The 12,559-nt window shown below is 46.7% G+C and overlaps 1 protein-coding gene across 1 annotated transcript in view; it reads left to right on the top strand.

The window, feature by feature from the left end:
• Positions 1–12,559, top strand: part of LOC144754245 (carboxyl-terminal PDZ ligand of neuronal nitric oxide synthase protein-like) — a 236,377-nt gene that overhangs the window by 149,412 nt on the left and 74,406 nt on the right. The gene's annotated exons all lie outside the window — the stretch shown is intronic.

Raw genomic sequence — 12,559 nt, 5'->3', positions numbered from 1 at the left:
GTACCAAAAAAGCTGAATAAGACAGAAATGTAACACAAAGAAAATCTAACACCAATTTATAAAATAGCTTATATTTTAATGATTTTGTAGACCCCAAAAAGAACTAAATCCACCAAATGGTACCAGGGACATAAATCAAGCAAATAATAAAGCACTGATTTTTATTCCAATCACAAACAAGCATTGGCTACTACCACAGTTAGTGGTTACTTGAATAACTTTGAAAACTTTTGTAAAGTTGTGTTCAGTTACTCTGGCCCGCTTTGTCTGATCAACTCCAGGATGAACAAGTAACGGGGCAAATGAGGCTTGGCAGGACAGTTACCTTGCAGTCATAGCAGCCTCCAGTCCTGGATCTATGTCTTAGAAATCAATGTGGCCCCAATGCAAGGGATATAGGATGCTGAGGGTGCTGATCGGGAGATGGGGTCTTTAAGGAGCAACCACTTGGTCTACAAACACAGTGGGGTGCCTTTAACCATAACCAAGATTGAGGTCCCTCGAAGTCCGCTCCTGGTCTCCGGTTTCAGAGAAACCAGCGGTTCCCTATAACTAAAGCTAGTGTCCGTCTTGGATGACAGACTGCACTCTGGTGACTCTCCTGGGTGCATCAAGACTGTCTCTCAGGTTGGGATTCAGAGGTCAGTAGCGATCAAGCTGTTGTGGCTACCAACTTGAGAAGGCAGGCATCTTCAGCTTTTGTGACCTGGGAGCTGTAACAGGAAGTCAGCAAAACTGACTCTTGGAGTCACTTTTTCTTCTCCTTGTGGCTTGAATGCAACCTTTCCGCGAGCAAGGCACCACAGGCACAGTCCTCTCTCTGACGGTCCAAAGATCAGCAGGTGCTGTGCATTCTTTGGTACAGCCTCTCCTTGCCGGGTTCAGGGAACAGCAGGGTGGTCCTGTCTTGTTCCTCTCTCCAGTGCAGATGTGATCTGAGGTCTGTGTCATTTTTTTTGCCCAGATCTTACCCTTGGGATGCATTTACTACAAAATAATCTGCTACCAGGTCCCAGCCTTTTGACGACTTCATGCATAGTGTGGCATCTAACTACCCCAGAATGCAATATTCTTTCACTGCTAAGATGGCAGAAGCCCTCACTCGGTGTGTGGAGCTTGGTGACCCAGCCTAGAGGTAGGGTGTGTGAGGGCTACACACACACAGGAAAACTGGTTTGGCATCCGTTTCTCCCTCTTTTCCCCCCAACACCGACCTGTCTACCTGAACAAAAGAGCTGCCCCTGTTGTGAGTGTCCACTATTGGCCCTTCAAAGGTGGCTTCCCCATTTGAAGCTCACCTTTTGGGCTCTCAGCTGATTTGGCCCTAGTGCCAGGGAGAGGTAACACCTCTTCCAATGGCAGACCCTTTGTGTTCCTTCTTCAATCATGCACAGCTCCCTCTTCCCCCCCAGGAGGGCAGAAGTCTGCCTCATGGCCAGCAACAGTAAACGGTCCCTGGAAAATTTGGGCAACAGAGTGTCAAATTTCTAAAGACGCTTTTAACTGAAAGATTGCATTAAATTCGACTAAAGGCACAAAGCTAGTTTTAATGTAATGATTCTTGTGAAACCTTGAAGTGACAACACGTAGTCTCATTCAGAAGCTAGCACAGCTGAGTTGCCCGCGTTTAAACCTGTACTCGCCAATGGAGCTACTAGCCTTTCTACAGCAAAAATAACAATTAGGGTTTTTGCTGTTAGGACATATAAAAACTAATGTCCAACGTACTATTATGCAGCACTGTGCCTGATGGCTTGATACGCCTGCATTGGGGGTGACATTAATTAACAAGCATTGGCAATGCCAGTACTTTCTGGCTGTAAAGGAATGCTGTATGGTAATGTGGAGCATTACAAGTAAATCGCATGGGAATGGATAAGTATTTGTTTGGAAGCAAAGATCTGTGGATTAATATTAGTGGAGATTAAAAGGTCAGATTACAGTTGCACTGTCAAGCCAGACCTAAACATCCATGTAGGTTAATGACTGCCTTCCTCCAGTGTGTGCTGCTGTCAGACAAAACCACCAAAAATGATCTAGTTATCTAGACCCTTTAATAGCTTTACAATGTCTGGTCTATATCCCAGAAAGTTTAAGTGCAGATAGCTGGATAAATAACAAAATGACCACAGCTGTGCGGAGAGCATGCACTTTTTTTGTGGAAGAACACAACTTCTGCCCAACCATAACGTGTACTCCTGGCTCCTAACATGTGGCGGGTGCCAAAACTCCTCTCTAGTGATGCATAATTGTCTGGTGACAGCTGCACTGTGAAGCCAGACCATAAAAAGGAAGGTCTGGACTTTGTCATTAGTTTAAATAACAAAAATGAGTTAGCAGTTTGAAAACTGCTCTGCCTGGCAGCAATGGCAGGCTAAGATGGGAGCCTTGCTGTGCTTTGTCACATTTATGGTGGCATATTTAGTGCTGCAGTCCATGAGGGACACTTTAACGTACAGGCCCTGGTACCATATGCTAGGGACTTATAAACGTAGGGGCTTATAAAAGTTAACTTATGCCAGCTGTGGATAAGCCAATTAGTCATACATGTTTCAAGGGTCTGAGCACTGCACTAAGTTTTGGTTAGTAGTCCTCGATGCACTCTCAGAGTCTAAAAAACCAGTGCATCAGTCCAAAACTGTAGGGTGATCCTGCAAAAAGAGGCATTTCCTTACACTTGGTATATGAGACACCATGATGGGGTTCATTCAAATAGCTGACCTATCCAATGGCTTCAATATCCTGTTTTATCTTCAAAGAGATTGTTACAATATTAGTTATCACTTGAGATTTGCTGGGTTAGTTGATGAAGTTTTCCTTCAAATTAAGTCTAGATGCCAACATAGGGCGTCCCCTTTCATCTCTCGTTTATCAGACGTATAGTCGATCTTAGAAATGGAATCCCCACCTGGCTGAGGGACGCACCCCAGTCAAGTAGGAACCCCACTCCCACGTACAGGAAGGGAGGGGACCTTCCCCAAATGACGCCTGCTCCCCTTGGGAGGATGGTAGCGAGGGCAGGCAGGCTTATTCTCTAGTTAGCAGGCCAAGTATTTCGGACTGCACGTAGTAGTCGAGGAGACCCACGACAAAATAGACAAGACACAGAGTTCTAGTAAAAATATAGGCTTCTTCATATAACTCTCTCAGTAGGTGAATAACCATTCAATCCGCACCGTACCTCCGATGAGGCTGTGATTCTAGTCTCAGGGTTCGTGGCGCACCAGCGGTGCGGCCTGGAGTATGCTTCGTACTCCTGGTTCTGTCCTCAAAGTTCGTGACGCACCAGCAGTGTGGGCAGGAGTACACTGGGTACTCGGGTGGAGTTCTCACAGTTTGTGACGCCCTCAGCAGTGCGGCCAGGAGTGCGTAACGCACCCTACGTTGCTGCTGGTCAGTACAGGTGGAAGACGGGTGTGAGCCGCGACAGTGTCCGCCGGGCTCGGGTGATAGTAGAAACTTGGAGCCGCGACAGCGTCTGCAGGGCTCGGGTGATGGTGCAAGCTGAGAGCCGCGACAGTGTCAGCAGGGCTCAGGGTGATGTTGAACGCTTGGAGCCGCGACCGTGTCGGCAGGGCTCTTGTGGATAGCGAATACTTGGAGCCGCGACAGCGTCAGCAGGGCTCAGGTGAAGGCGAAGGCTTGGGGCCGCGACGGCATCAGCAGGGCCCTTGTGGATAGCGAAGACTTGGAGCCGCGACAGCGTCAGCAGGGCCTGGTGGATAGCGAAGGCTTGGAGCCGCGACAGCGTCAGCAGGGCTCTTGTGGATAGCGAAGACTTGGAGCCGCGACAGCGTCAGCAGGGCTCTTGTGGATAGCGAAGACTTGGAGCCGTGACAGCGTCAGCAGGGCTCTTGTGGATAGTGAAGACTTGGAGCCGCGACAGCGTCAGCAGGGCTCTTGTGGATAGCGAAGACTTGGAGCCACGACTGCGTCAGCAGGGCTCTTGTGGATAGCGAAGACTTGGAGCCGCGACAGCGTCAGCAGGGCTCAGGTGATGGCGAAGGCTTGGGGCCGCGACAGCGTCAGCAGGGCCCTTGTGGATGGCGAAGACTTGGAGCCGCGACAGCGTCAGCAGGGCTCTTGTGGATAGCGAAGACTTGGAGCCACGACAGTGTCAGCAGGGCTCTTGTGGATAGCGAAGACTTGGAGCCGCCACAGCGTCAGCAGGGCTCTTGTGGATAGTGAAGACTTGGAGCCGCGACAGCGTCAGCAGGGCTCTTGTGGATAGCGAAGACTTGGAGCCACGACTGCGTCAGCAGGGCTCTTGTGGATAGCGAAGACTTGGAGCCGCGACAGCGTCAGCAGGGCTCAGGTGATGGCGAAGGCTTGGGGCCGCGACAGCGTCAGCAGGGCCCTTGTGGATGGCGAAGACTTGGAGCCGCGACAGCGTCAGCAGGGCTCTTGTGGATAGCGAAGACTTGGAGCCACGACAGTGTCAGCAGGGCTCTTGTGGATAGCGAAGACTTGGAGCCGCCACAGCGTCAGCAGGGCTCTTGTGGATAGCGAAGACTTAGAGCCGCGACAGCGTCAGCAGGGCTCTTGTGGATAGCGAAGACTTGGAGCCACGACAGTGTCAGCAGGGCTCTTGTGGATAGCGAAGACTTGGAGCCGCGACAGCGTCAGCAGGGCTCAGGTGATGGCGAAGGCTTGGGGCCGCGACAGCATCAGCAGGGCCCTTGTGGATGGCGAAGACTTGGAGCCGCGACAGCGTCAGCAGGGCTCTTGTGGATAGCGAAGACTTGGAGCCGCAACAGCGTCAGCAGGGCTCAGGTGGTGGCGAAGGCTTGGGGCCGCGACAGCGTCAGCAGGGCCCTTGTGGATAGCGAAGACTTGGAGCCGCGACAGCATCAGCAGGGCTCTTGTGGATAGCGAAGACTTGGAGCTGCGACAGCGTCAGCAGGGCTCAGGTGATGGTGAAGGCTTGGGGGCGCGACAGCGTCAGCAGGGCCCTTGTGGATAGCGAAGACTTGGAGCTGCGACAGCGTCAGCAGGGCCCTTGTGGATGGCGAAGTCTTGGAGCCGCGACAGCGTCAGCAGGACTCAGATGATAGGCACACCCGTCGTGCCTTAGGAGGGCTCCCGGGGTACCTCTTCGGAGGTTCCCCTAGCAGATCTGATTCTCTAGTTCCAGTGTCCTTCTTTTATCCCTCAAAAAGTCTTTTATCTCCTTTCATGTAGGCCGGGTGTTTCCCTCCCCTAGGCCCGGGTGGGGGTGGCCCCCGTCAGGGGTCACCTCAACCTTTGAAGCAGGAAGGCAGGGTCGTCAGCCGCCCAGCAGGAAGCGGCGCCGGCATTGTGGAGGACAGGACGCAGCCCCGAAACTACACCTCCCCTCTAATCTAAAGGGCAGACAGCAGATACCAGATGGCGGAGTTTCCCCAAGCCATGTCACTGTCTCTAGATGGGGAATACACATCCTAGCAGTATCGTCCAGCCAGATTGCCTGGAGGACAGTCCCGGCCCAGAAGTCCTATTTCTAGAGCACTCTTCCTAAAGAGTGTATCACGTAATTCTGATTTTAGGGGTGTCAGTCTCATATTTTTCCTATGTTCCCTGGGTCAGATAAATAATAAGGGGAATGGATCGAAAAGCTACTAAAACAAGATGGCAGCAAACCACTACGAGGTCATGCCACCCGCACCTGGGCAGGGCCAGGTCCAACAGTAGATTTGTAGAGGAGACCTTTACGGAGAACAGAAATTTCATCAGATATATGTTCCCTATTTGATAAACTGGTTAAGAAGTTTATTTAATCTGATCTACTGTGCAATGATGTGGGAGGGGCTCTTCATGTCACTGAAATCAAGCTAGCCTTGCTGATGAGGGGTGATACCCCGAAACTGGTTCCAGGATGCTTGTTTCTAGTCCAGGGAGGACCTGACCTGGCAGTTTGGGCTGGACTGTTACCATGGGAAACAGGGTCAAGACTGATTAGCTTATGGCTGGGCTTGAACTGGAATGGCATGGTGAGCAAACAAATGATAGATTTAGGTCCAGATCTCTGTACTCGGGTGTATGTCTGACATTGTTCAGCATTCTGTCCATCAATTGTTCTTTTTGCTTGTTCCTATCTGCATCATCAGACTTGCCTGCATAAGTGTATATCCTGTCTGTATTGTAATCTTTCATTGCACATGAATTTGACAGCTTTTTAATTTCTCATCTCACTATGTATTCATTATGCCCTCTCAAATGTCATCATTCTTATTTTTAACTTCTTCCCGATTCAAATTCTTAATCTCTGTTCTGACTTCTCCAAGTTCCATTAGTAATTTCCTCATATGATATTATATATGTTCCATCAACAAGCCAGTAAGATCTCTAGAATATCTCCTAAGTTTTCTCTTCCATTTTGCTGTGCATCCTCATTAGTATCATTAACTTATGGAAAGATGCTGATGTGTAGTGGAAAGATGCTGATGTGTAATGGAAAGATGCTGATGTGTAATGGAAAGATGCTGATGTCTAATTCTCTCTAGATTCACTGTTGTGGACATGTTCCAATTTAATTAACAAACCTCTCAAACCTCTTGGTTTTGTCTTTGTGGCTTTGCCACTCTTGTTGACCAGTTCCTGGGGTGCCAAATATATTATTGGTTTGCTCTTGCCTGCTATGTGTGTTTAGCAATAATGTGATATGTGAGCATACATAGCATTGCAAGTTCATCTTAGAGTGAGGGTCTAATAATAAGGTACTGAATCAGAGAAGAATAAACAATACTGCGAGATTGACTTTTACAGGCTAAACCTAAAGAAGCTTCACTATAACCTATGGACAGGACTGAACAGAATTCATGTGCCAAAGAAGGTACTAATTTTGTATTGGGATGAACTATGCATGCATATTCTTTGTCATAATGGAATATGTTTTTTTGACGATGTGTCAAATAAAAGGACTTAACTCCTTTAGTGCTGCCATCGGCCGTTGGACGTTGTGAGCACTACCTCCGTAGTGCTGCGCGCGTCCAATGGCCGACACGGCCTCACTCATTTCTTAGAACGTTCAGCACTGGCGCTGAATGTTCGACGCATGAAACGGGTTAATTGACTTATAATTTCAAGTTTTGATTTATTCTTATTTCAGAAGTTTTAAAAGCAGATAAATATTGGGCGCCCCTAAGATCAATTAAAAAATAAAATGATGTATCACACTAGTTTTTTTTTTTTTTTTTTTTTTGGTCCTCATCTCACCTGACAAGCCTCTGCGGGTCTTATGAAGCCGCCTTCGTTACTGGTCGCCCCTACGGCTTACCGCACTCGCTTGGGTCATCCGACCAGTCCCATTGTTTTGTATGGGACCCTGGTGTAATCATAAGACCAATGATGTTACAATAATCTTAAGTCCTTGCCCCAGCTCACCAAGGGGTGCCAGATATTCAAGATTTTATCTTCCGCTCCATCGTACTCTAGTCGCGCCATAGCAAATGCAGCTTTGAGCCATTCCTCCCTTTGCGGGGGTAGGGCATCCTTCCACCTCTTACACACTTCCCTTCTTGCCAGCAGTATCAAATTCAGTAATAGGCCCCTATCTTTCTGCGAAAGGTTCTGGCTGAGTTGACCATCGTCTCCAAAAAATACCAGTTGTATATTGATCTCAATGTTGGTATTAAATATGCCCAGTAAGTTGTCCCCTACCTCAGCCCAGTATCTTGTGAGTGCTGAGCACTCATAGAAAATATGTAAGTCATTTGCTAAGGGTTCTGCGCATCTAGGGCATTTAGGAACGGGAAAAGGAGCAAACTTTGCAATTTTTGCCGGGGTGTAGTAGAGTCTATTAATAACAAAAAAGTGATTTTTCTTTAGGCAGGCAGGTTTAACTGATCTGTACAGGGTCTTCAGTGAGGGTTCATACAAAAGGTCTGCTGATGGTCCAAGTGGGGATCCTGTCCACACTGCTACAGAAGCGGGGGTCTTATGGTCTTCGGCATCTAGCAGACTGTTATACCAAATAGATATTTCCTTATTCAGTGGGCTTGTCTCTTGCAACAAGTCTTCAATCTCCCAGTTTCCGCTTATCTCCCGCTTTTCCGCCTCATACCATGATGTTAACTGTATGTATTTAAATCTTGAGAGCCCGGTGCCAATCTTAGCTCTCAGATAATCCCAGGGGAGTATCCCCCCACTGTCCAACAACTCAGACCAGATTTTGACACTGGCCCTCTTTATCGGCAGTGCCAAGCCATCCTGCAAGCAGCCCGGGGTCCCTGGGCCGTCCCATATAGGGGCATAATCAGAATAGTATCCAATGCCCCATCCATGCCTGAGCCTACACCAAGTCTCCAAAGCTGTCCTTAGAACCTTCAGACGTACCCTCTTGAAGAACCTAGGGGATCCAAATTTATACAGAAATGCTTCTCCGTTACCTCCCCCTTCTACCCGCACCATTTCACCTAATAGCCTCCCCCAAGCTGATTCCCCTGGCTTAACTAACAGCATTCGTATGCTTTTAAACTGGAACGCATCTGCATATAGTCTTACGTCTGGAAGCGCCAGCCCTCCTTTTTTTAATCTACGTCTAAGTTTTTTCCACGCTAGTCGAACCCCTTTATTGCCCCAAATGAAACTGTTGATCTTACTCTGTACTTTACTCAGGCTTTTACTTGAAAATGTCAAAGGAATTGAAGAAAAGAGGTATGACAGTTTAGGAAGGATGACCATCTTTACTAAGTTGGTTTTTCCATATATAGTCAGAGGTAGATTTTTCCATCTGCTGAATAAGCTGTCAATTTCCTTTACCACCCTTTTTAAATTTAACTCAGGGATCTTTTCAATTTCCTTCACTACATAGATCCCCAAGTATCTCATCTCTTCACTTTCTGTCCCTGTCCACTCCAAATTCCAACACATCACCTCCGTCTTGGTTTTATTTACAAGAAACCCAGAAATTGCTCCAAACTCGCGCATACGCTCTTCCACCCTTATAATAGCTGTATCCGGGTCGCTTGTATACAGAACCAGATCGTCAGCGTACAGAGCTATTTTTGAGCTATAATGTTCTGATCTGAATGGATAGATTGACTCATCCAATCTAATCGTCTGTGCCAACGGCTCCATATATAAATTAAACAAAAGGGGTGAAATCGGACACCCTTGCCTCGTTCCTCTCTGAATTTTAAAACTCGCGGTGAGGAACCCGTTCAAGAGTATTCGGGCAGAAGCACCCTGATAACAATTCTGCAGGGTCTGAATAAAAATAGGACCAAAACCCATAGCCCTCAGGACCTCCCATAGGTATGCCCAGCAGACCCTATCGAACGCCTTGGCCGCATCTACTGCGATAACGGCCAAGGGTTCTGTCTTCTTGATAGCCAAATCAATGTTGCCTATAAGAAGCTGTGTTTGTTCCTGTATATGTCTACCTGCGACAAACCCTTTCTGATCTGGATGTATTAACCCAGGTATCAGTTTGGCCAATCTCCCTGCTAAGATGCCCATAAAGATCTTATAATCAGCGTTCAGCAGGGAGATTGGGCGGTAAGAGTCTGCCTTTTTTGGGTCCTTACCTGGTTTCAATATCAGAACTATTATTGCTTCTTTCCAAGTATTAGGGACCTTTCCATCCAGACCATAAATTGAGTTAAAGGTGTTTTCCAAGGGTTTGACGAGCTCCTCTTTAAGATGTTTATATATTTCACTCGGGAGCGCGTCTGATCCTGCAGCCTTTTTATTCTTAGATTTATTTATCTGAGCTATGATCTCATCTGATGTAAAGGGAGCATCTAAGTTGTTTTTACCTTCTTCTGTGAGAACTGGAAGTTGTTTGTTTCTGATAAATGACTGAATCACACCTGTTCGGGGAGTCAGATCTTCCCTATACAGATCTGAGAACATGGAGAGAAGACATGTCTGTATGTCATCTATCTTATTTGAGATTTCCCCGCCGGCGTTTATTTTAAGTTCTTTTATGTCATTCCTTGTCCGGTCGGCTCTAGCTTTCCATGCTAATAAAGCACCGGCCCTCTCTCCATACTCATAATTCTGCATCTTACCAATTTCCCACTGTGCTCTACATTTAGCTTCTAGTTTCCCTCTATATTCTGATCTTGCCTCTTCTAACTTTCCCAAGATTTGAGTAAGTTGTTCCTGATCCCCATTACTAGCCCCATCCCTGTCTCTCTCCAGGCCACCTATCCTCTCTTCGATACCCTTTAATACCCTGGCTTCGATCTTGTTCTTATAACAGATGACTCCATGGAGTTTCCCTCTGAGCCAGGCTTTATAGGCGTCCCAGACAACATCTGGGGTTGTTGAGTCGGAGTTCAACACAAAAAACTCAGAGGTTGAGGCCTGTACAGCGGTAATCACATCAGGGTCCTGCAGCTTGGTCCTATTAAGGGTCCACCTTAATGCCCGTCGCAGAGTTTCCTTGAACTGATACACAATACGTAAAGGTGCATGATCGGATAGATGACCCGGAAGGACTAAAATCTCTTCTATGCTAGCTAGTGAGCCTCTATCAAGGAAGATATAATCAATCCTGGAGGAATGACGATACTTTTTGCTAAAAAAAGTAAAGCCCTTCTCATTTCCTTTTATTTCCCTCCATAGATCTACTAGATCCATATCGTGGATCATGTTAACTAACGCCCTACGTACCTTCACTGCACCTTTATAATGACTTACATTAGATCTATCTTTAAGAGGGTCAATCAAAACATTAAAATCCCCCCCTATCACATATGGTGGTGGCTCCAACATCAATCTTGATTGCAATTTATAGATATAGTCGGGGTCGTCTGAGTTCGGGCCGTAGAAAGAGGCACAGACCATATCGCGATTTTCAAATACTAAAGTAGCGATCAACCATCTACCGGAACAATCTGACTGTACTTTTTTAATATCACAGGGTGTCCCTTTTTTAATTAGTATGGCTACCCCTCTATTTTGGGCTGTTTGTGTTGATGCACCAAAGCTCTTAACCCAAGTGATTTTTGAGAAAGTTGCTATGCTCTCTTCATGGCTCAAGTGTGTCTCCTGTAGCAAGCATATTTGTGCAGTTGACAATTCTAAATGCTTGAATATAAGCCTCTGCCTCCGAGGGCATCTTAAGCCATTAACGTTCCACGAGATAAAAGTTGCCCCACTACTCCTTGAGGTCACGGTAGCCATCCTCCTCGTTTCCTACCCATGAGTGTTGACCCTTTTTTTGAGGCTAGACTTAACACATTACTTAAAAGGTTTAGATGAGGTTGATTTTTTTTTCCATTTTTTCCCACTGCTCCCCCACCACGTGCACCCTCCCTACCAACCCCCCCCTCCCCTAACCCCGTGACCTCTCTGCCCTCTCTGCCCATGAGGAACCCTCCCTGCTAATAGGCGAAGGCCTATTTAGCCATCTTCCCCCTCCATGAAGCAACTATAAGATCACAACTATTGTTTATAAAAAAAATCCCTACCTATTACACATTATTTTAGTAAAAGACCCAATTAATCTATCTAAGTCTTTATCGCTCCCTACCCCTATTTTTGGTCTCTAATCTTAGCTATGAGGGCATCCGCTTCTTCCCCAGACTTAATCAGGTGCATTTGGTTATTCCACATAACTCTCAACTGTGCCGGAAACTTCAGCTGTGCCTTGGCTCCTAAACTGTTTAACACCTCTAGTCTTTTCCCCAACTCCCATTGCCTTGCAGCAGTGATATGTGAAATATCAGATCTTATATAAAATGTAAAGGGGTTAGAGCTATTGAAGTGGATGGGACCTACTTTCAATGCATTGGAGAGAATCTGTTCTTTTATAGAGTATGTCAAAAAGTTAACCAAGATTTTTCTGGGTTTCTGCTTTGTAGGATTTCTCTTGTAGGGGTCACGGTGAACTCTCTGTATATCCCGCAGCAAGTCCACCTCTGCCATATCTTTCAACACTGTCCCCCTCAGCAGAGCGATAACAAACCCCTTGATATCTGCCCCCTCCATAGATTCTGGCACATTAAGGATTCTCAAATTATTCCGACGTGAATAATTTTCCAAACGTTCAATATCTTCCTTTAGTTCTTTATTCTGTGCGTAAAGCTTTGTAACCTCTGCCTCAGTAGATCTCACTGACTCCTTTATCTTAGGAAGTTCCAGCTCCATTACTTCTGTCCTAAGAGTGACTTCATCCACCCTCTTTGTCAACTCCTCACATGAAGCCTTTATTGCTGCTTGGTTGGCCTCCGAGACATTAAATCTGTTTGCCATCTCAGCTTGATTAGTTTCAGAGACTTTAAACCTGCTTGTGATTTCTTCCTTCATGGCCAATAGAATATCTGCCAGCGAACCTGCACTTGCATCTGGTTTATTTACAAGAAGTGTAACACCCATACCTGAACTATCAGTGGGGTCGAGCTGACCTTTTGATACATCTTGCGCAGTGTTCAACATATCTGCGCATCCAGCCGATGTTTGTGTGTCCTTTTGACTTTCCTCCTCTAAAGCCGAATATCGATTACTCAGGCCAATATCGGCATGTACTATTACCTCTTCTGGAGCAGTATTTATCTCTGAATTTACCTCCGGGATAGCCGGGATGGACTTAGATAGCTGAGCGGGGTGCGTACCCTTACTATTCTGCACG

Source organism: Lissotriton helveticus, chromosome 5_1 (genome assembly GCF_964261635.1).
Source record: "Lissotriton helveticus chromosome 5_1, aLisHel1.1, whole genome shotgun sequence".
Classification (NCBI taxonomy): Eukaryota; Metazoa; Chordata; class Amphibia; order Caudata; family Salamandridae; genus Lissotriton; species Lissotriton helveticus.
Note: the sequence above shows the minus strand (reverse complement) of the source record. Positions and strands in the feature narration are given on the sequence as shown.